This window comes from Bos javanicus, chromosome 12, assembly GCF_032452875.1.
Source record: "Bos javanicus breed banteng chromosome 12, ARS-OSU_banteng_1.0, whole genome shotgun sequence".
Classification (NCBI taxonomy): Eukaryota; Metazoa; Chordata; class Mammalia; order Artiodactyla; family Bovidae; genus Bos; species Bos javanicus.
Genome location: NC_083879.1, coordinates 20,316,788 through 20,339,432, shown reverse-complemented (window position 1 = coordinate 20,339,432; position 22,645 = coordinate 20,316,788). Strand labels below are relative to the sequence as shown.

At 42.8% G+C, this 22,645-nt stretch overlaps 2 long non-coding RNA genes across 2 annotated transcripts in view; one reads left to right on the top strand and one right to left on the bottom strand.

Moving 5' to 3' along the window:
• The window catches only part of LOC133258260 (uncharacterized), a 68,421-nt gene that overhangs the window by 16,115 nt on the left and 29,661 nt on the right, over positions 1 to 22,645 (top strand). The gene's annotated exons all lie outside the window — the stretch shown is intronic.
• The window catches only part of LOC133258259 (uncharacterized), a 132,832-nt gene continuing 125,040 nt past the window's right edge, over positions 14,854 to 22,645 (bottom strand). Inside the window, exon 4 of the long non-coding RNA XR_009739892.1 lies at positions 14,854 to 15,080. This is a non-coding gene — a long non-coding RNA (uncharacterized LOC133258259). The remainder of the gene's footprint in view (positions 15,081 to 22,645) is intronic.

Sequence of the window (22,645 nt, the reverse complement as noted above, 5' to 3'; positions counted from 1 at the left end):
TTAAGGACTTCACATGTATTAACTCATCTAATCTTCACAACAATCCAATAACACAAGTAATGTCGGAAAAATTATCCAAAATTTAGCATGAAGGCAAGAAAGTGGATGACACATCCTTTCAGTGTAAGAGGGTGAAGGCCACCCAAGGATTTTCTCAAGGAATGTCTTTGGTTTGCCTTGCTGCTTAATCCTAAATCAAGTTCTCAGACTTAAGGAAGCCACCTGTTAATTTGAAGACTTTGATTAAGAGATTTAAAAATAATTTCTCATTAGGGAAACACATAACCCCAATAATTTATGGTATGTTGAATATTAACCAGGTGATATCTAACCCAACAATCTTATTCTCTAATGCATTTTCAGTTGCTCAGCCATGTCCGACTCTTTGAGACTCATGGACTGTAGCCCACCAGGTTCCTCTGTCCATGGGATTCTCCAGGAAAGCATACTGGAGTGGGCTGCCATCTCCTTCTCCAGGGGATCTTTCCCACCGAGGGTTCAAACCTGTTTCTTCAGCTGGTTTTCTTCCAGAACTCTGGGCCATGGAATTCATATTTGTAAATCTGGACATGCAAATATGTTATATGAAGGTTCCCTTCTGCCAAATTTTCATCATCCACGGTCTGATTCAAAATCACCTCATGGCTTCCTTTAGTTTCCACACCCTGTTCTCATCTTAACACGGATTCTTTATGCTAGAATCTTTCCAAGCAATTATAACGGGTGGTTTCCTTCCATTTTGGCTGTCAGTATGTTCTACAGCTGTTCTACCCGCGTCTCTTCCTTTATATGACAAAATCATAGAATAAAAGGACCATGATAACTTTGGCACACCTGTAATACTGACTCTCTGTTCCATGAGAAATTCAGCAAGTACTAAGTGTTGCTGATAAATGTTCTGCTCTTGAAGAAAAAAACTTCTTCCCTCTGCATTTGGTAGTATTAAGCCAGAAAATTCACCTGCATCCCAGAAAGGAAGGAAGTGATACTCTAGGCATGTTCCCCAGAAAGTCTGCCTATCAGTGATGAAGTTGCCTCATTTGCCATTTAATTTTGCAGCCTCTCAATCCTTTAAGCTGCCTTACGTGATTGTTTCTATAGTTGGCAGTGGGGCTGTGATGACAATTCCCTGCCCCAATTTCTGCATTCCAGTTTCCAGTGGGTTATGTTAATTCCAGCATCTATTACCATATTTGGCTTCTAAAACAGCAAAACTCTGCGAAGAAACTTTTCTCATCTCCTCCGCATCTCCCCCCCCCCAAAAAAAAACCCCAATAAAATTTAAGGAAATGATAACATTATGCTAGCTGCTATTATTATTAACTGTCACATCTTCTGATTTGAGCTAAAATGCTTCAAGATGTTAAATGACTGAAATACTGGTGAGTGTCCAGCCTCATTCCTGGTTCCTGGTGCATCCATCTCTGGATCTCACTTATTTAACTCAAGGTGCCTGTTGAATTTGGGTTTCCTCCAAATGACTCAGTATCATGGTTATGCGACTCTTCAGCTTGAATCAGCGAGGAGGAATGTTGACACAGGCCACCTGGTAGGGGACCCCGGGCAAACGTAAGAGTCATGGTGCTTGTGCAGCGAACAACATAAACTGAGGGGTCATTCCTGTTACTCCTATACCTGGCCCGAGCAGAAGCACAATCACGTTTAATCTGGAGAACAAGGAGTCCTCCACTAGGGAAGTGCTAATTTGTGCATCTGGATACTGCCAGTTTCAGGTTGGTGACTGACAGCTCTAGGGAGGAACAGTTTACCTGGATCTGAGGGACAGGTAGGAATCTGAATCGCTTACTTTCACAAAATGCTTAACTGTTTACACAGACCCAGAGCGGGGATAACTTGGCAGGGATCCAGGGAAGGAGGCTGAAGGGCTAGACTGATCCCTACTACTACTGCAGACCAGAGAAAGGAGACCCCGACAATTCAAATGGCTTGTCTGAGGTCATTTCGAGGGAGAGGTGGCAGATCAGGGATGGGGGTCCAGGCTGTCACGTGCAATAGTGATGTCATATCCTTGTAAGCATCTCCAGGGCTGGCTGCCATTTGTGCCTGTAGGAATATGTGCTTGACAATAAATGCTGGAGAGGGTGTGGAGAAAAGGGAACCCTCTTACACTGTTGGTGGGAATACAAACTAGTACAGCCACTATGGAGAACAGTGTGGAGATTCCTTAAAAAACTGGAAATAAGAACTGCCATATGACCTAGCAATCCCACTGCTGGGCATACACACCAAGGAAACCAGAATTGAAAGAGTCACATGTACCCCAATGTTCATCGCAGCACTGTTTATAATAGCCAGGACATGGAAGCAACCTAGATGTCCATCAGCAAACCAATGGATAAGAAAGTTGTGGTACATATACACAATGGAGTATTACTCAGCCATTAAAGATAATACATTTGAATCAGTTCTAATGAGGTGGATGAAACTGGAGCTGATTATACAGAGTGAAGTAAACCAGAAAGAAAAACACCAATACAGTATAATAATGCATATATATGGAATTTAGAAAGATGGTAATGATAGCCCTGTATGCGAGACAGCAAAAGAGACACAGATGTATAGAACAGTCTTTTGGACCCTGTGGGAGACGGCGAGGGTGGGATGATTTGGGAGAATGGCATTGAAACATGTATATTATCATATGTGAAATGAATCGCCAGTCCAGGTTTGATGCATGATACAGGATGCTCAGGGCTGGTGCACTGGGATGACCCAGAGGGATGGGATAGGGAGGGAGGAGGGAGGGGGGTTCAGGATGGGGAACACATGTATACCCGTGTCAGATTCATGTCAATGTATGGCAAAACCAATACAATATTGTAAAGTAATTCGCCTCCAATTAAAATAAATAAATTTATATTAAAAATAATAAAAAATAAATATTCTGGCAAGGAGAGTATATATGAAAAAAAAAAAAGGGAATATGTGCTTGAACACTCCTCCATAGTGAAAAATGCTTCATGGAAGGAAATGCCCATTACTTAGTGGGGGCACGAATGTCTGTCTTGAAGAAAATGTGCTTCCAAATTCCCATCTCATCTCCTCCTTTGAGATGGAAACAATTTGAGGGAGACGTGTGAAGGTGTGAAGTGGGCTCCCCAGGAGAATCAATAACAGCTGAATTAAGGCAGTATGCAATTGGAATTCCAGTATGTTTGACTTCCATGCGCAATGCCTGGCTGCATTTTTCCATCACTCCTCAGGGGCCTCTGAGGAGCTGTGAAAAGCACCTGGTCTCTAGGGACCAATATCCTGAAGTCAGCAGTAAGGAAAAATCCTTCTTTAATGTGTCTTGAAATGAACTCATGATTGGACCAGAAATATACCTTCACTCAACATGAGTACATCAATAACCCAAAAACCAGAGGTGCTTCCAAAGCACTTCAAGTGGGTGTTTGATTAACATCTCATAACCCATGGCAGCTCCGGAGCACACTTGGAAATTCTCTGCATCCTAGTTGAACAGAAACCCATGAGCAAAAAGGAATGGCTTTCTGAAGCTGAAGCTGGAGCTTATGGCTTTGCAGACAGTCTTTACAGCAGGGGGTGGCAACTTCTGAAAAACGGTGGGTGGTAGTTTTACGGTCCTTTTTCTGGCAGAAGCGGTCCCAGCACAGGCGTAGGGGTCCTGGCATGTCTGCACACATGCTCACTTGCACACAGGATGGGCCAGCATTGGGAGGGCCCTATGGCAGGGGTCAGGGAGGCGGCCAGAAGGGATGGATTTGGGTCTGTGGGCACCTACCAAGTGTCTGCTACTGGAGTATATGTCAGATTACTCCCTACAGCTCACCAGTACTTCTCCAGCATTTTTTGGTAGAGTTTGGCACACACCTATTTTCTTTCTTACCTTCCTGTCGCCTGTTTGTGGCAGACACTATTGGCTGTCAGTCCATCAGCTGAACCATTTTCTTTTGCTTCCGTGCTAAGTTGTTTCGGTTGTGTCCAACTCTTTGTGAGCCCAAGACTGAAGCCCATCAGGCTCCTCTGTCAATAGGATTCTCCAGGCAAGAATACTTGAATGGGTCTCCATGCCCTTCTCCAGGGGATCTTCCCAACGCAGGGATCGAACCTGTGTCTCTTACATCTCCTTCATTGGCAGGTGGGTTTTTTACCACTCGCACCACCTGAGAAGCCCTACAGTGTAGTCCCCTTCCCCTAAGAGGTTTCCATTAAGGTAGGTGAGGCCCTTCACTACACCAGGGAGAGAAACTTTATTGGTCTAAATGAATCATAGTGATCTCACTCCATTACTACTGCATGAAAAGGCACAGTGACTATGACTTAGAGTGCAGTGGTGTGGGCACCAGTGAGGCCAGAGGGTGAGGTACGTGTAAGGAAGAGATGACATAGCTTGGAAGGATAGATTATCATCAAGTTATGGGGTGCTTTGAATGACAGGCCAAGAAGTTTAAATTTTGTTCAGTGTCATTGTTTGAGTTCAGATAGTTTATTTGGGAGGTGATCATAGAGGGTCACAATGGAAGAAGTGAGGGAATGAGACAGGGAAAGGAGAGAAGCCAATGAAACATTTGTTCAGTTTAGTCACTCAGTTGTGTCCGACTCTTTGCGACCCCATGAATCGCAGCACGCCAGGCCTCTCTGTCCATCACCAACTCCCGGAGTTTACCCAGACTCACGTCCATTGAGTCAGTGATGCCATCCAGCCATCTCATCTTCTGTTGTCCCCTTCTCCCTCTGCCCCCAATCCTTCCCAGCATCAGGGTCTTTTCCAATGAGTCAACTCTTCACATGAGGTGGCCATGTATTGGAGTTTCAGCTTTAGCATCATTTCTTCCAAAGAAATCCCAGGGCTGATCTCCTTCACAATGGACTGGTTGGATCTCCTTATAGTCCAAGGGACTCTCAACAGTCTTCTCCAACACCACAGTTCAAAAGCATCAATTCTTCGGCGCTCAGCCTTCTTCACAGTCCAACTCTCACATCCATACATGACCACAGGAAAAACCATAGCCTTGACTAGACGAACCTTTGTTGGCAAAGTAATGTCTCTGCTTTTCAATATGCTATCTAGGTTGGTCATAACTTTCCTTCCAAGGAGTAAGTGTCTTTTAATTTCATGGCTGCGATCACCATCTGCAGTGATTTTGGAGTCCAAAAAAATAAAGTCTGAAACTGTTTCCACTGTTTCCCCATCTATTTCCCATGAAGTGATGGGACCGGATGCCATGATCTTCGTTTTCTGAATGTTGAGCTTTAAGCCAACTTTTTCACTCTCCTCTTTCACTTTCATCAAGAGGCTTTTGAGTTCCTCTTCACTTTCTGCCATAAGGGTGGTGTCATCTGCATATCTGAGGTTATTGAGATTTCTCCCGGCAATCTTGATTCCAGCTTGTGTTTCTTCCAGTCCAGCGTTTCTCATGATGTACTCTGCATAGAAGTTAAATAAGCAGGGTGACAATATACAGTCTTGACGTACTCCTTTTCCTATTTGGAACCAGTCTGTTGTTCCATGTCCAGTTCTAACTGTTGCTTCCTGACCTGCATACAAATTTCTCAAGAGGCAGTTCACGTGGCCTGGTATGCCCATTTCTTTCAGAATTTTCCACAGTTTATTGTGATCCACACAGTCAAAGGCTTTGGCATAGTCAATAAAGCAGAAATAGATGTTTTTCTGGAACTCTCTTGCTTTTTCCATGTTCCAGCAGATGTTGGCAATTTGATCTCTGGTTCCTCTGCCTTTTCTAAAACCAGCTTGAACATCAGGAAGTTTATGGTTCAACTATTGCTGAAGCCTGGCTTGGAGAATTTTGAGCATTACTTTACTAGCGTGTGAGATGAGTGCAATCGTGCGGTAGTTTGAGCATTCTTTGGCATTGCCTTTCTTAGGGATTGGAATGAAAACTGACCTTTTCCAGTCCTGTGGCCACTGCTGAGTTTTCCAAATTCGCTGGCATATTGACTGCAGCACTTTCACAGCATCATCTTTCAGGATTTGAAATAGCTCAACTGGAATTCCTTCACCTCCACTAGCTTTGTTCGTAGTGATGCTTTCTAAGGCCCACTTGACTTCACATTCCAGGATGTCTGGCTGTAGGTGAGTGATCACACCATCGTGATTATCTGGGTCATGAAGATCTTTTTTGTACAGTTCTTCTGTGTATTCTTGCCACCTCTTCTTAATATCTTCTGCTTCTGTTAGGTCCATACCATTTCTGTCCTTTATCGAGCCCATCTTTGCATGAAATGTTCCCTTGGTATCTCTCATTTTCTTGAAGAGATTTCTAGTCTTTCCCATTCTGTTGTTTTCCTCTATTTCTTTGCATTGATTGCTGAAGAAGGCTTTCTTATCGCTTCTTGCTATTCTTTGGAACTCTGCTTTCAGATGCTTATATCTTTCCTTTGCTCCTTTGCTTTTTGCTTCTCTTCTTTTCACAGCTATTTGTAAGGCCTCCCCAGACAGCCATTTTGCTTTTTTGCATTTCTTTTCTATGGGAATGGTCTTGATCCCTGTCTCCTGTACAATGTCATGAACCTCATTCCATAGTTCATCAGGCACTCTATCAATCAGATCTAGGCCCTTAAATCTATTTCTCACTTCCACTGTATAATCATAAGGGATTTGATTTGGGTCATACCTGAATGGTCTAGTGGTTTTCCCTACTTTCTTCAATTTAAGTCTGAATTTGGCAACAAGGAATTCATGATCTGAGCCACAGTCGGCTCCTGGTCTTGTTTTTGCTGACTGTATAGAGCTTCTCCATCTTTGGCTGCAAAGAATATAATCAATCTGATTTTGGTGTTGACCATCTGGTGATGTCCATGGGTAGAGTCTTCTCTTGTGTTGTTGGAAGAGGGTGTTTGTTATGACCAGTGCATTTTCTTGGCAAAACTCTATTAGTCTTTGCCCTGCTTCATTCCGTATTCCAAGGCCAAATTTGCCTGTTACTCCAGGTGTTTCTTGATTTCCTACTTTTGCATTCCAGTCTGCTATAATCAAAAGGACATCTTTTTTGGGTGTTAGTTCTAAAAGGTCTTGTAGGTCTTCATAGAACCGTTCAACTTCAGCTTCTTCAGCGTTACTGGTTGGGGCATAGACTTGGATTACCGTGATATTGAATGGTTTGCCTTGGAAACGAACAGAGATCATTCTGTCGTTTTTGAGATTGCATCCAAGTACTGCATTTCGGACTCTTTTGTTGACCATGATGGCTACTCCATTTCTTCTGAGGGATTCCGGCCCGCAGTAGTAGATATAATGGTCATCTGAGTTAAATTCACCCATTCCAGTCCATTTCAGTTCGCTGATTCCTAGAATGTCGACATTCACTCTTGCCATGTCTTGTTTGACCACTTCCAATTTGTCTTGATTCATGGACCTGACATTCCAGGTTCCTATGCAATATTGCTCTTTACAGCATCGGACCTTGCTTCTATCACCAGTCACATCCACAGCTGGGTATTGTTTTTGCTTTGGCTCCATCCCTTCATTCTTTCTGGAGTTATTTCTCCACTGATCTCCAGTAGCATATTGGGCACCTACTGACCTGGGGAGTTTCTCTTTCAGTATCCTATCATTTTGCCTTTTCATACTGTTCATGGGGTTCTCAAAGCAAGAAAACTGAAGTGGTTTGCCATTCCCTTCTCCAGTGGACCACATTCTGTCAGATCTCTCCACCATGACCCGCTCATCTTGGGTTGCCCCACAGGCATGGCTTAGTTTCACTGAGTTAGACAAGGCTGTGGTCCTAGTGTGATTAGATTGACTAGTTTTCTGTGATTATGGTTTCAGTGTGTCTGGCCTCTGATGCCCTCTTGCAACACCTTCCATCTTACTTGGGTTTCTCTTATCTTGGGCGTGGGGTTAGTGAGTGATTTACCACTGTGGGCACTGGGCTCTCTGAGAAACTGAGCCCTACTAAAGAGAGAGAAGACTGAGGCATTCAGCCAATGGCTCCCAAATCACATTGGTGAGAGTTGCCTTCAAGGGTTTTGACTTTTCTCAGCTTCTAGATTATACCTTTAGTAGAACAAGCTCCTGTAATGGTGGAAACACTTCTAGGAAGAAAAGAGGATGCTGAGGACTCTGAGGTGAAAAACTGTCTTGGGACTGTACTCCAGGGCTGCACGTAGACTTGGGAGGTGAGGAGACGTGGGCCTGGGGAACGAATGGCATCCTTTACACCTGGTAACTCATGGGAAACAGAAAAGTTTTTGAATTGCCAAGGGACATGATTAGAAGTTGCTTTGAAAATATTTTTTTCTGGATACAGTATATATAACAGGTGGGAGTTCACGTTTTATTAAAAAAAAAAACAAAACAGTTTTCGAATCCTGTGCAATATGCCAGGAGTATACTGCTACTGCTAAGTCACTTCAGTCGTGTTCGACTCTGTGCGACCCCACAGACGGCAGCCCACCAGGCTCCCCCGTCCCTGGGATTCTCCAGGCAAGAACACTGGAGTGGGTTGCCATTTCCTTCTCCAATGCATGAAAGTGAAAAGTGAAAGTGAAGTCGCTCAGTCCTGTCCGACCCTCAGCGATCCCATGGACTGCAGCCCACCAGGCTCCTCCATCCATGGGATTTTCCAGGCAAGAGTGGGTTGCCATTGCCTTCTCTGGCCAGGAGTATGGTAAGGGCTAAATCTTTTGCCCTCTAGAGGCTCCCTGTCTGGAAATCAGTGCTATTGCTGTCAGAAGATGAGGAAGCTGTACTCAAGTGAGATAATGCAGAAGTTAATTAAATCTGTGGCAGGAAATGATAGAAAGGAGACAGTGGATATGAGAGACACTGCAGAAATAAAGAGGACTCAGTAGCTAGTTGGTGAAAAGAATTGAGAGTGAGGAAGGATTCATGGATACATGGAGTTTTGACACCTATGACAGAATTTTGGACGTTAGGGAGAAGAGCCATTTTGGAAGATAGCATGGAAGCTGGGAAAAGGATTACCATGGGCAGTATATATACAGGCCTGATTTCCATTAACCATTAATTAATAAATATTTTTAGAGATTCTACTGAATCTCAGGAACCACACTGGTCACTATAGTGAAATCTAGTTACAAAGACCTGTGAAACGTGATTTATGTCTTCAATGGGCTTATAGGCTCTTTGTGAAGAAAATGAACATTCAGGTATGCAAAGAGCTCATGGGAACATCTCTCAGAGGAGGGAAAGAGTGGTAAGGAAGGTATAAGATGATATTTGAATAAAGTTTAAAAAAATTATAGATGATATGCTTTTATTCTAGAAGGCAAACCCTATGTATATAAATACAACCATAGTTTGGATGTACATGTAAAAGGACTTACCAAAAGTTAAAAAAGAGTACTAATATCTAAAAGAGCCTTAAAGTGTATAATGGACACCAGGCATCAAATTTAAAAATTTTCTGACCCCTAATATAAAATCTTTACATCCAATCCATTATTTATCCTCAAAATATCTGTATGTATAGAGATTCCTTAAAAAACTAGTAATAAAACTACTGTATGACCCAGCAATCCTATTACTTGGCATATACTCTAAGAAAACCACAATTTAAAAAGACATACATACCCCAATGTCCATTGCAGTGCAATTTACAATAGCCAGGACATGGAAGTAACCTAGATGTCCATTGACTGATAAATGCATAAAGAAGTTGTAGTACCTATTTACAATGGAATATTACTCAGCGGAACCAATTTAGTGAGATGGATAAACCTACAGCCTGTCATACAGAGTGAAGTAAGTCAGAAAAAGAAAAACAAATATTGTATATTAATACGTATATATGGAATCTAGAAAAACAGTACTGATGAACCTGTTTGCAGGGCAGGAATAGCATGCAGATGTAGGGAATGCACTTGTGGACGCAGAGGGGGAAGGAGAGGGTGGGATGAATCAAAAGAGTAGCATCGATATATAAAACTACCATGTGTAAGATAGTTAGTGGAACCTGCTGTAAGCACGGGGAGCTCAGCTCTGCTCTGTGATGACCCCGAGGGGTGGGATGGTGGGTGGTGGGAAGGAGGTTTAAGAAGGAGAGGCTATATGCATACACATGGCTGATTCACATTGTAAAGCAATTATCCTCCAACTAAAAATAAAATTTTTTTAAAATCTATTCATGTGGTGGAGGCCAATACAATATTGTGAAACAGTTATCCTCCAATTAAAAAAATTTAACTCTATACATAAAAGAATTTTGTACAATTTTTCACTTATTCTATTTTAACCTAGGCAAATGTGTTAAAATTATCACAATGTCCTAGTTATATGAGCTGAGACTAAAGGACGAATAGGTGTTTTTCAGGTAAGGCTAGGTATGACCCAGATCATGGCTGCTGTTGTGTGCCATTTATACTTTATCCTACTGGTCATGAGAAGTTACAGAAAGGGCTCTAAGTAGAAGAATGTCCCAATCAAATGTGTGTCTAGGAAGATTGGTGAGGCAGTGATGGTGGGATCAGGGATCCAGGGAAGGAGGCAGGAAGACCATTTGAAGATGCTCTAGGGCAGTGATTTTCAAGATGTCTGGGAATCCTGGAAGTCCCCAAGACCTCCCTGGAAGTCAGGGAGGTCCTCGTGGCAATATTAAGGTGGCATTTCCTGATGGTCCAGTGGTTAAGAATCCGCCTTGCAATGGAAGGGACATTGATTTGATCCCTAGTCTAGGAAGATCCCACGTGCCACTGGGCAACTAAGCCATGAGCTACAGCTACCGACCCCGGCATGCCTGGAGCCCTTGCTCCGCAACCAGAAGCCACAACAATGAGAAGCCCACGAACTGCAGCTAGAGAGTAGTCCCTGCTCGTTGCAACTAGAGAAAGCCTGCACACAGCGAGGAAGACACAGAGCAGCCAAAAATAAAAAAATAAACACATAGATAAAAATCGTTTAAAAAGATGGTATTTGTCTTGATTTTCGTTCTGTCACTGCTGCACAGAGGAGTTGTCCAGAAGCTAAATGATGTGTGATGACAATTTCTTCACAATTGCTAAGATATGCTTTTTCATTCTGGTGTTTTAAACACTTGTTTCTTATTTTTAATTAATTTCTAAAGTGGCTTATAGACAACATTGTAAATATTGTTCAGTATACTCCATGTAAACAAAACTTTGAGATCCTCAAAGTTTTAAGGACCACTGCTTTATAGATATTTATTGATTTGATTTGGAAAAATTGCCAAGGGGTTTTCAGTAAGGAATACAGGAAGAATTGCCCCAATTATATGGATGAGAAAACTAAGGCAGATAAGCCAGAGAATTGACAAAACCAAGGAATAGACAGAAAGGGGGATGGGCTAGGAACATATTTGAAGAAAGCCAGTTTTGGGTGCTGTATGAGTCAGGGTTCTCCATAGAGATGGAACCAAGAGAATGAGAGGGGGTCGGGAGAATTCTCCCTTACTCAAGTCTTTATGATTTACTCAAGTCTTCCTCAGATTGGGCAAGGCCCACCCCCACCTGGGAGACAAATGTGCTTTACTCAGTCACTGATTCACATGTTCATCTTATCCAGAAATATCCTCACAGACACACACAGAATAATGTTTAACCATGTGTGGGGACACTCTGTGGCCCAGGCAAGTTGACACATAAAATTAACCATCATAGGTGCTAACCCTGGGTAGGAGAAATGAGGACCCATCAGTAAGAAAACGAAAGATTGGAGTGGAGAGGAAGACAAGGCACTGTGTTTACTGACTCCCTGGCTAGTCTCTGCTTGGCCATAAACTCTCACTGCTCCTTCTGCAGACCCACAGATTCCACTTTCATGAGATCAACCAGACGCCTTCTTGTCCTCCCTCTGCTCTGTGGCTCATCCCACTGCTGCAGGAATCCTTTGGCAAAAGGACGCATGCTAATTTCTACCTTCTGCACAGAGTTTACTCATCTCGGCCATCATGAAGAATCAAGATGGTATTCTCTGCTGACCCCAAACCCACATAAGACCTGTAACTGCATCCTTAACAGATGCAAGGAACACACATATTTCTCCAGAAATGTAGTAAATCTTAAAGCTTGTTTTATGAGGGAATCCTAAATGGTAATCCAATTCCCACATGATAATGTGTTGCAAATTACTAGTAAATGCTCTTTTTGGTAATCTGCAAACAAATGCTTGCTCTCAACAAGTGAGTCACTAGTGAGAAGAGAAAATGACCCTTCACATTTGGGAATGTTGTCAAATACAGGTTTTAAATCAAAAGGTCGCTGATGCAATCCATTTGGCGGGCTCAGTTCACTGGTCCACACGGAGCAAATATCTGTGGGGTACAGACACTGCTACCCGAGGGTGATGCCAACAGAGTGATTCTTTATCCCCAGGATTTACAACCAGGTCATCCTCTCCTGAGAGGCCCAGAGAGGCTCTGGGTCTCCACTAGGGCTGTACACCCAAGTCTGTCATCTTGAAGACCCTGACTCCTAACCCCTCTCCTATCTGTCCATCAAAATTTGCCAAGACCTTGGGCTTTTGCAGGGAAGGGCTTGCTACCATAAACACACACTCATGTTTTATATACAAATGGCATACTGTAGTAATCGTCAAATTGTGTTCTATAGAACATACTAGTTCCGAAAGATTAGGAAAAAATATTTCCTGGTAACATAACTTTATGGCAAAAACCACCACAATATTGTAAAGTAATTAGCCTCCAATTAAAATTAAAAAAAAAAAAAGATACACATGCAAATAAATGGATAGACTAGAAAGCTAAACAAACAAACAAACAAACAAACCCTCTCTTAGAATAACGTTAGCATTTTAAAAGCTCTGAAAAAACTTTCCACTAAGACAGCAGTTCAGCTTAAACTAATTCAAGTTGGCAGATACTGTGGGTTGACTCACTCACCTCCTGTCCCCACCATTCCAACTTCCCTATGGTGTGTGCACCTCCCTCTTCTGAAAATTATACTTCCCAGAACACTTTTGGAGGTTGGATGCAGGCACATGACCTAGATGGGGCCAGTCAAATGTGTGCCCAGGGCTACCTCCTAGAGGAAGTCAGTACATTAGGTGAACACTGCGTCTCTTGACAAGAACAGTGCTGTGGGCATCTAGTATTCCAGAGGGGATGTGGTGGTGGGCCCGGTGTCCACTCTCAGGCAGTGGTTTTTCTTCCAGAAAGGTGCTGTGGTGAGGTCGGACATTGTTCTTTGCCTATTGCTGGCCTTAGCTGTGTTATTTTTGGCTGAGTAACATACAAGTCTGGCCTCCCAGAGTATAATACCTACTACTACTACTACTAACAACAACCATAATAGCAATAACTTGCTACTTAAGCTAGCTAGAGTGAATCCAGGTTGCAATTAAACTCTGACTCCTACAACCACAAACACTAATGACTACTTAAGGATATCCATTAAAACTAGTGGTTCAAGGAAAACAAGTTTGGAGACGCTATTCTTCAAACTGAAATTCTAAGCCTCACTTTAAGTGAATAAGAAACGCTAAGGGTGGGGATTTCAGGTGCTTTGCCTGGCAACGTCTGTCGTAAGGATGGGGAATGGTGGCTCCATATGGGACCACGTTATCTGCCGTCTCTGGACAAGAAGCTCAGGAGGGACTTGAAGCTCACGAGGTACTTCCTAAACCTACAATTTCATGAAAACATTGGCCAGACTAAGCATATGTTCTTTATCTGACATCCTGCTAGGTCCTTATGTGGAAATACACATCAGTAAATGGCTTGATTTCCCAGGGGACTAACAAGAGGCTAGAGATTTATGTGTGAAATCATTAGGGGCCATAAAATGATATAAAATTAAGTGCAACTTTTGAGGTTTACTATATCCAACTTATTAAAGGCATAAATCTTAAAACAATTTTTCCATTATTTTTAGAATTTCCTCCTCTAAATTAGTGGCTCATAAGCCAAATTTCGTCCATAGGTATGTTTTCTTTTGCCCACACAAGCCTTTGTTTAAATGAATTAGTTGACAGCATTTGCAAAAGTAGGAGATTTTTACCTTAAAAGTTAAAAGAAGTGGCAACTAAGAGCAGAGATAATTATGCTATTCTCTGATATGTGTGTGTGTGCACTCAGTCGCTCAGTCATGCCCAACTCTTTGCAACCCCATGGGCTGCAGCTTGCCAGGTTCCTTGGTCCTTCGAATTTTCCAGGCGAGAGGACTGGAGTGGGTGGCCATTTCCTACGCCAGGAGATCTTCCCGACCCAGGGATGGAACCTGTGTCTCCTGTGTCTCCTGCACTGGCAGGTGGACTCTTTACCACAAGCACAGCCATGAAGACTAGTTTCTGTTTGTTTTTTAATTCCTAAAATTATTCTTCACAAGGGACATTGGCTATCTAGTTAGTTTTTCTAATATTTTAAGTTCTCCCAAAGCAACTGTGCCCTTGAAAGAAGCACATTAGATTAAGAGCAGATGATCCATTGTTAGCTTAATAGACACATGATCCATCATATTTATGGGATATAAAATGAGGAAGCAGCAGCAGATAGATGAAGAAATCAGAGATGGAGGTTAAGAATTTAGATGTCACTTGGTCTTTCTGGAAGTGATGTGCCCAGCTAGCAAAAGGCAGGTCTGGATGTAGAATACCTGTGTTGTGACTGCAGGCACAGTGTTCTGTATACATTATCCTGTTCCTTCTAGTCAAAGCGAACACGTGGGATGGAGAAGACTAGAAGGGTGAAGGTAGGTCTATGCAGATGAGAGATGCTGCACAGACTAAAGATCCCTCCTTGCCCAAAACTTCATGCCACCTCATTGCTTCTTAGGGACACCTTCAATCAAACGTCTAATTCTTTCCTGCCATAAGAGGAAGAGACTACTGTAAAGAGAGGGTTATGTGCTTGAATTTAAAAAGGCTCCCTACAAGAAGAAATTGTTTGCACATAAAAACCTGATAGAGTCCTGTTAGTCCCACGGTTGCAAACTTTAATATTTTTTTGTACTTGCGAAAGTAAAACAGGTCAGTTTTAGATCTCAGGTGTGGCAAGCTCCAGAGCATTTATTCCATCTCAAAGAGGAGTCAGTACTTAGCGGGACCTTCCATTTCCAGGTGAGAATGTGGCCCAGTAATGGACAAGCTTCACAATTTTCAAGAGAAGGTGGGAATCTGACTTTTTGGTGAGATGTCCCAACTGAAAAACAAACAAGAAAATTTGTAAGTCACCAGTTTGCAACCTCTGTTTAGGATCTTCACTTGATGAGGCTATTTATGAAAAAATAGAGAAATAATACAAACTCTTCTTTAACAAAACAGCTTAAATAAAATGCTAAAAGTAGTGTTTAAATACATAGTTAACCTCTTTAAAGAGTAAGATAAATCCCTAAAGTAGTGAGGCTCAGAAGGGAAAGAATCTGCCAGCAAGGCAGGGGATCCAGGTTGAGTCTCGGGATCAGGAAGATCCTCTGGAGGAGGGAATGGCAACCGACTCCAGTATTCTTGCCTGGAGAATCCCATGGACAGAGGAGTTTGGTGGGTTACAGTCCATGGGGTCACAAAGAGTGGGACACGACTGAGTGGCCAGCAGTTCACTTCTAGAGTACTGAGCCTGTGAGCTGACAGTGTGCCTCCCCTGGGTCTGGGGATACTTCTCAGTCTTAGAAACTAAGGTGATTGAGTTTTATTTTATTTTATTCCTTTACTGGGGAAAACAGAAATAACATAAAATTTACCATCTTAACCATCTTTTAAGTGCACAATTCAACAGCGTTAAGTACATTCACACTTTGTGCATCCACCACCATCATCCATTTCTAGAACTTTTTCATCCCAAACTGAGACTCTGCACTCCCCACACCTCCCTCCCTCAAGGCCCTGGCAACCACCATTCTACTTTCTGACTCTATAAGTCTGAGTACTCTGCATACCTCATGTAAGTGGAATCATACAATATTTGTTCTTTTGTGACTGGCTTATTTCACTTAGTATAACATCTTTAGGGTTCATCTGTATTACAGCATGTATCAGAGTTTTATCCCCTTTTTTGAGACTGAATAATATTATATATTTACATGAATTTATTTTCTATATAATAATCCCATTTTATTTATAATTTATATGTAAGTATACTTATATACATATAAAACCACATTTTGTTAACCCACACACTCACTCATCAATGGACATTTGGATTGTTTCCACATTTTGGTTATTGTGAATATTGTTGCTATGAATGAATATGAGTGTACAAGTTTTACCTCAATTCCCTGCTTTCAATTCTTTTGGGTATATACCCAGCATCGGGATTGCTTGGTCAAATAGTAAGCCTGTTTTTAATTTCTGAGGAAATGCCATCCTATTTCCCACAGTGGCTGCACAATTTTATATTCCCACCAGCAGTGCATAAGAGTCCCAGTTCCTCCACATGCATGTGAACACCTTCGTATTCTGTTTTTTTTTTTTTTTTTTTTTTAATTATAGCTACTGTCATGGATGTGAGATGAAGAGGCTTGAGTTTTATGGAGAACTATAAACATATCATAGGTCTGTCTAGTCAAGGCTATGGTTTTTCCAGTGGTCATGTATGGATGTGAGAGTTGGACTGTGAAGAAAGCTGAGTGCTGAAGAATTGATGCTTTTGAACTGTGGTGTTGGAGAAGACTCCTAAGAGTCCCTTGGACTGCAAGGAGATCCAACCAATCCATTCTAAAGGAGATCAGCCCTGGGTGTTCACTGGAAGGAATGATGCTGAAGCTGAAACTCCAGTACTTTGGCCACTTCATGAGAAGAGTTCACTCATTGGAAAAGACCCTGATGCTGGGAGGGATTGCAGGCAGGAGAAGGGGACGACAGAGGATGAGATAGCTGGATGGCATCACTGACTCAATGGACGTGAGTTTGAGTGAACTCTGGGAGTTGGTGATGGACAGGGAGGCCTGGCATGCTGCAGTTCATGGGGTTGCAAAGAATCAGACACGACTGAGCGATTGAACTGAACTGATAAACATATCTGGGGCTTCCCTGGTGGCTCAGCGTAAAGAATCTGCCTGCCAATGCAGAAGACACAGATTCAATCCCTGGGTCGGGAAGATCCCCTGAAGAAGAAAATGGCAACCCACCCTAGTACTCTTGCCTGGGAAATCCCATGGACAGAGGAGCCCAGTGGGCTAGAGTCCATGGGGTCGCAAACAGCTGGACACGACTGAGCGACTGGGCACCAGCACAGATAAATATACCTACCCATCAGCATAAGGAGTTGTCAAGGAAAATTATCTATTTCAATCTGGACTCTGGTTGGAAAAAAGTTTGCCAAGGTACAGGAACCCTGACATTAAGAAATTAGCTGAAAACTGTATCCAGGCCCCTAATAGAACCAGAAGATCTGGCAATTCAATGTAAAACCTCTCGGCAGGGCTATACCCTTCACCAAGGATCACAGATCATCTCCACAGCTAAAACTCGGCTGAACATAAACTTGAAATCCAAATATGAGTCAAAAACTCAAATATATAATGATACAATCCACCATGAGTAGAAGTCAATTGACCAAATAAGTAATTTGATTTGATCCTGCAGAATATAGAGATAATACAGTTCTCAGATAGAGGCTATAAAGTAAGTATGGTTGAAATGACAAGGAACTTAAGAAGGAATTAAAAACATAAGAAAAGAACAGAGCCCTTGGGGAAAAAAATAGGCTGATGTGAAAAAGATAAAATTTCTATAAATGAAAAACACAGTCACTGAAATTAAAATCTCAATTGACAGATTAAATAGCCACTGAAACAAAGCCAGAGAGAAATTTAATGCATGGAAAGATATATGTGATGAAATTATCCAGACCATAACACAGAGGGGAAACAGATGAAAATTACGAAAAAAAAGAGTAATGGCACAGTGGAATGTTTGGCTCCTCTCCTGCCAATAACAATTATAAAAGTGAGGGGCGGGGAGAACAAACAACTGGGAGTTAAACAAAAGCTGGCAGAAACTGGAGCGGATTCGATCCTCACTGAGTGAGATCCACATTTCCATGCTTTTTCGCCCTACCTAAGGGTACCCCCTGGAGAAGGAAATGGCAACCCACTCCAGTATTCTTGCCTGGAGAATCCTGTGGACAGAGGAGACTGGTGGGCTGCCGTCTATGGGGTCGCACTGAGTTGGACACGACTGAAACGATTTAGCAGCAGCAGCAGCAGCAAGGGTACTCTCAGGTCCATCAGTGGGGCAGGAGAAGCTGAAGCACAGTGGCAGGCTTTCAGCCATAGAACATAGGACTGAGGAATGAGGAGGAGTTCGGGACTGCCAGAGAGGCTTAAAATTGAGAAGGGTGGGGAATTCTAGGGAAGCCCCCAAGTCTGTGTAGACACTCAAGTCACACCTTCAGAGGATTCCTAAACTGCATACGCATGGGATGAGTCTCCAAGATGCTCTGGGAGAAACAACAGCAAGAAAGTTGAAAAAACTGAGCAGAGGTTTCAGCAGCTGCCTGTTACAGACACTGGAATTCAAATCCCGCCAAGTTAAGCAGATCTGAAAAATATGCCTCAAGCTTTTAAAATTTAAAACCCAAAGGCATACCCTAGGACTTGGGACTAAATAATTCACCCTATGGCAGTCACAAAACTGAAATGGAATCACCCTTACAAAGCCTAAATGCAAACTCCAAAAATCAAGGTTCTCTGCCAGTAATTTAACTGCCTTCTAAAACAAGTCAACATTCTTCAGAAAGAAAAGAATTCAAAGTATCTACAAAGTTTCACCCACAATGTCTCAAAGTGAAAAGTGTTAGTTGCTCAGTGGTTTCTGACTCTGCAACCCCCTGGACTCTAGCCCGTCAGGCTTCTCTGTCAATGGAATTCCCCAGGCAAGAATACTGGAGTGGGTTGCCATTTGCTTCTCCAGGGAATCTTCCCAACCCAGGGATCAAACCTGGGTTGCCCGCATTTCAGGCAGATTTTTTTTACCATCTGAGCCACCATACATATTATAAAATAGGGATGGGGGAGCCTGGTGGGCTACCGTCTATGGGGTCGCACAGAGTCAGACATGACTGAAGCGACTTAGCAGCAGCAGCAGCAGCATGGAAAGATACTGGAAAATATGACACATAGTCAAGAGAAAAGTCAATTATAGAAAGAGACCCATAGGCCAACCAGATGTTGAAATTAACAGATAAGGATTTTAACATAATTATGGTAAATATGTTAATGAATTTATAGGAATGCATGGGTATGATGGATGAAAAGGTAGGGAATTGTCAGGTTTGATATGTAAATTGAAAAAAGAATCACATTTAAATCCAGGAACTGAAAAACCCAGTATCTGGAAATATTCATTTCCCATGACTGACGGGAGAATAAACACAGCCAGTGAAAGGAGCAGTGACAGTCAGTAGGTCACCAGAAATGGAAAATAGGTCACTAGGCAGACCAATGGATGTTAGCTAAGCTGAAAGTCAGAGAGAAAAAGACTTTTTGACACTGAGCTGTAGGACTGTCACTAGAAGACTAAGATGTATGTAAGGAGAGGAGAGAGTAAATGGAGCAGGAAATATTGCAACTATATTATTGAAATCATTCTAAATTTGATTCAAAACAGTAGTCCCGACATTTATGAAGCTCAACAAACCCCAAGTAGGATAAGTGCAAATAAAGACATAACTAATCGCATTACAGTCAAACTGTGGAAAACCAAAGACTAAGAGAAAATATTAAAAGCATCCGAAGAAAGAAGACATACTACATAAGGGAGAATAATTCTATGAATTATGCCTACTTCTCATAAGAAAAAAAAAAAGAGCTAGAAGACATGGTATAATCAACATGATAAAAAAAACACACTGCTGACTCAAAATTCTATACATAGAACAAAAAAGAAAAAAAATTAATGCAAGTGAAATAAAGAGATTTTTATGTGAATCAAAGCAGAAAGAATTTGTCGCCAGCAGACCCACAGTGTAAGAAATCCTCAAAGATATTCTTCGAGTTGAAGAAAACTACTAACAGGTAGAAATTCACATCTACTGGAGGAAATGAAGAACATTAAAATGATAAACACTTGAGCAAATCTACTCTAGCGGCAAAGATCCCGCCTGCCAGTGCAAGAGACACAGGAGATGTGGGTTCAATCCCTAGGTTGGGAAGGTTCCCCTGAGGAGGGCATTGGCAACCTACTCCAGTATTTTGGCCTGGAGCATCCCATGGATGGAGGAAACTGGTGGGCTTGAGTCAATAGGGTCTTAAAGAGAGAGACACTACTGAAGTGACTTAGCACGCAAAAGAGACACAGGGCTTTGTCAACATGAACATCTGTCCTTCAAAACACACCGTTAGGAAAATAAAAGCAAGTTGCAGAAAGTCAGAAAGCATTTACCCCCACGGCACCTGCACACACAGTCCTTGCTTCCACCTCTGGAAGGATAGCTTGGAGCCAGGGTCTCGGGAACGGGCAGGGGAGAAACAACAGGAGGTCTTCTTGCAGGAGCTCCCTCTCCCACTCTTCAAGCCAGACAGCAAAGAGATCAAACCTGTTAATCCTAAAGGAAATCAACCCTGAATATTCATTGGAAGGATTGATGCTGAAGCAGAAATTCCAATAATTTGGCCACCTGATGCAGAGTCAACCCTTAGGAAAAGACCCCGATGCTGGGAAAGATTGAAGGTAGGAGGAGAAAGGGACGGCAGAGGATGAGATGGTTGGACTTCATCATTAACTCAATGGACATGAGTTTGAGCAAACTCTAGGAGATAATAAAGGACAGGGAAGCCTGGCATGCTGCAGTCCATGGGGTCAAAAAGAGTCAGACATGACTGAGTGACTGAACAACAAAGCCAGAGTCAAGGGTGTGCCTTCTGTACATTTGGTTCCTGCTTCTGGCTTTCAGGCTGTCTTGTATCCAGGTTAGTGGACACGGGAGGAAAAATGGGAAGCTCATCACCAGTTCAGGGGTACATATATTGAATTCTCTGGTCTTCTATCCTAGCCTGCCTGGCGTTTTTCAGAGTCCTCAAATACCTGGTCTGGGTTTTAGAGCTGCATTCAGAGAGTCAGAGGGGCAGAGAGTGCTTACCCATCTTATCCAGAATCAACACTCATGACTTAAGTTCTGAGCATGTTAAACTGAGGTAGTTGTGGGATAGTTCCAGGTGGATGTCACTGTCTGGAGCTTTGAAGCAAGATCCGGACTAAAGACATTGCAGTCCTCAGTCTGACTCCCAGTCACACCAATCAGAGAGGGTGTGTAGGATTAGAGCCTTCTGAGAAAGCCTGGGAATCTTCCTGATTCCAGAAAGAGGAGCCAATGCAAAGAGTCAGACAGATCAGAGGAAATGCAGGATGTGGGTGTCAGGTCTCCACTCAACTCTCTCTTGAGCTGCGCATGCCGGCCATGCTGGTCACACGTTTCTGGTGCTTTGTCTATCTGTGTCAGAATCACCTGACATGGAAGGGGTAGGAGTGGGTTGGGGCTAAAAGCGTTGATTTCCAGACCACACTCCTTCACATTTATTTCATTGAAATTATAGATGTTGGGGGGCTTTGCAGGTGGTGCTAGTGGTAAAGAAACCGCTTGCCAACCTGGGAGATGTAAGAGACTCAGATTTGATTCCTGGGTCGAGAAGATCCCCTGGAGAAGGGAATACCCACTCTAGTATTCTTGCCTGGAGGATCCCATGGACAGAGGGGCCTGGTGGGCTACGGTTTATAGGGTCGCTGCAGAGTCAGACATGACTGAAGTGACTTAGTACACATGCATAGATATTGGGGCTTGCCTGCCTGAGTTTTTAACCAGCTTTCCAGGGATTTCTCAGGAACAGAGACTCACTGTCCTAGACCTAAAGAGTGTGGGAACCCCTTCACTCATCACCAGCATAGGAGAGGATGCTAAAAATGTGGAAAGCTGTGAGCAAAGAAGGAAACAGTAATGAGAAAGGAAAAGAGAGATTCCCCAAGTCTGGTAAGTGATATGAGAAGAAAAGGAGGAGGAGATTGTCCTTTTATTTTCATTATTCCAGACCCAAGGCTGAAATCCTTGGAGCAGTTGAGTGGGGTTCACCTTGAGAGTTTCATGTTTAAAGCCCATTAAAAGCCCAGCACAGGCCTGCAGGGCTCCAGGCAGACAGAGGGGACCGCGAGCCGTCCAGCTGCTCAGAATATGCTGGTGACCATGACAGGCAATGAGCAATTTGGCTGACACTGTGCTTTTTTAAACAGCATCCAGCCATAATGCAGTCTTGTTACTTTTGCAGGATTCAATCAGCAAAGGTTAACTGGTCCATTTTATGCCAAATCCAGTAGTCACGTTTTATGCTGTGTTGCTCTCACCAGACAACATCTGTCTGGATGGGGGAACGAAACTCGCTGAGATGCAGACTCACACCTCTCCCCGCTTCTCCCCCAGCCTCCCTGCTAAACAGTACATTTAAGAAATCTTTTAGAAAAGTCTGAAAGCTAATGTCAATAGAAACCACATTAGATGAAAGGGAATTCATCACAATAAGCGCTTAGAAAAGAAGCACTTGACCCCTTTTGAGCCTCCTAATAGTCAATGCAATGCCAGGTTTTCTTGGCCTTCTCATGGTTTCTTCCCAACCTTGACTCTTGCCTGTGAGAGCCTCAGCCATCATGACCAGGTCTCTGCCTTTGTTCCTTTAACACACCTCATCCTTCCGTATTCCTAAGTAGTGAATACATTAACTTTAGGAAGAATATTGCATCCCATCCACTTTGCATCCCATCCACTTAGGTAGACCACTTTGG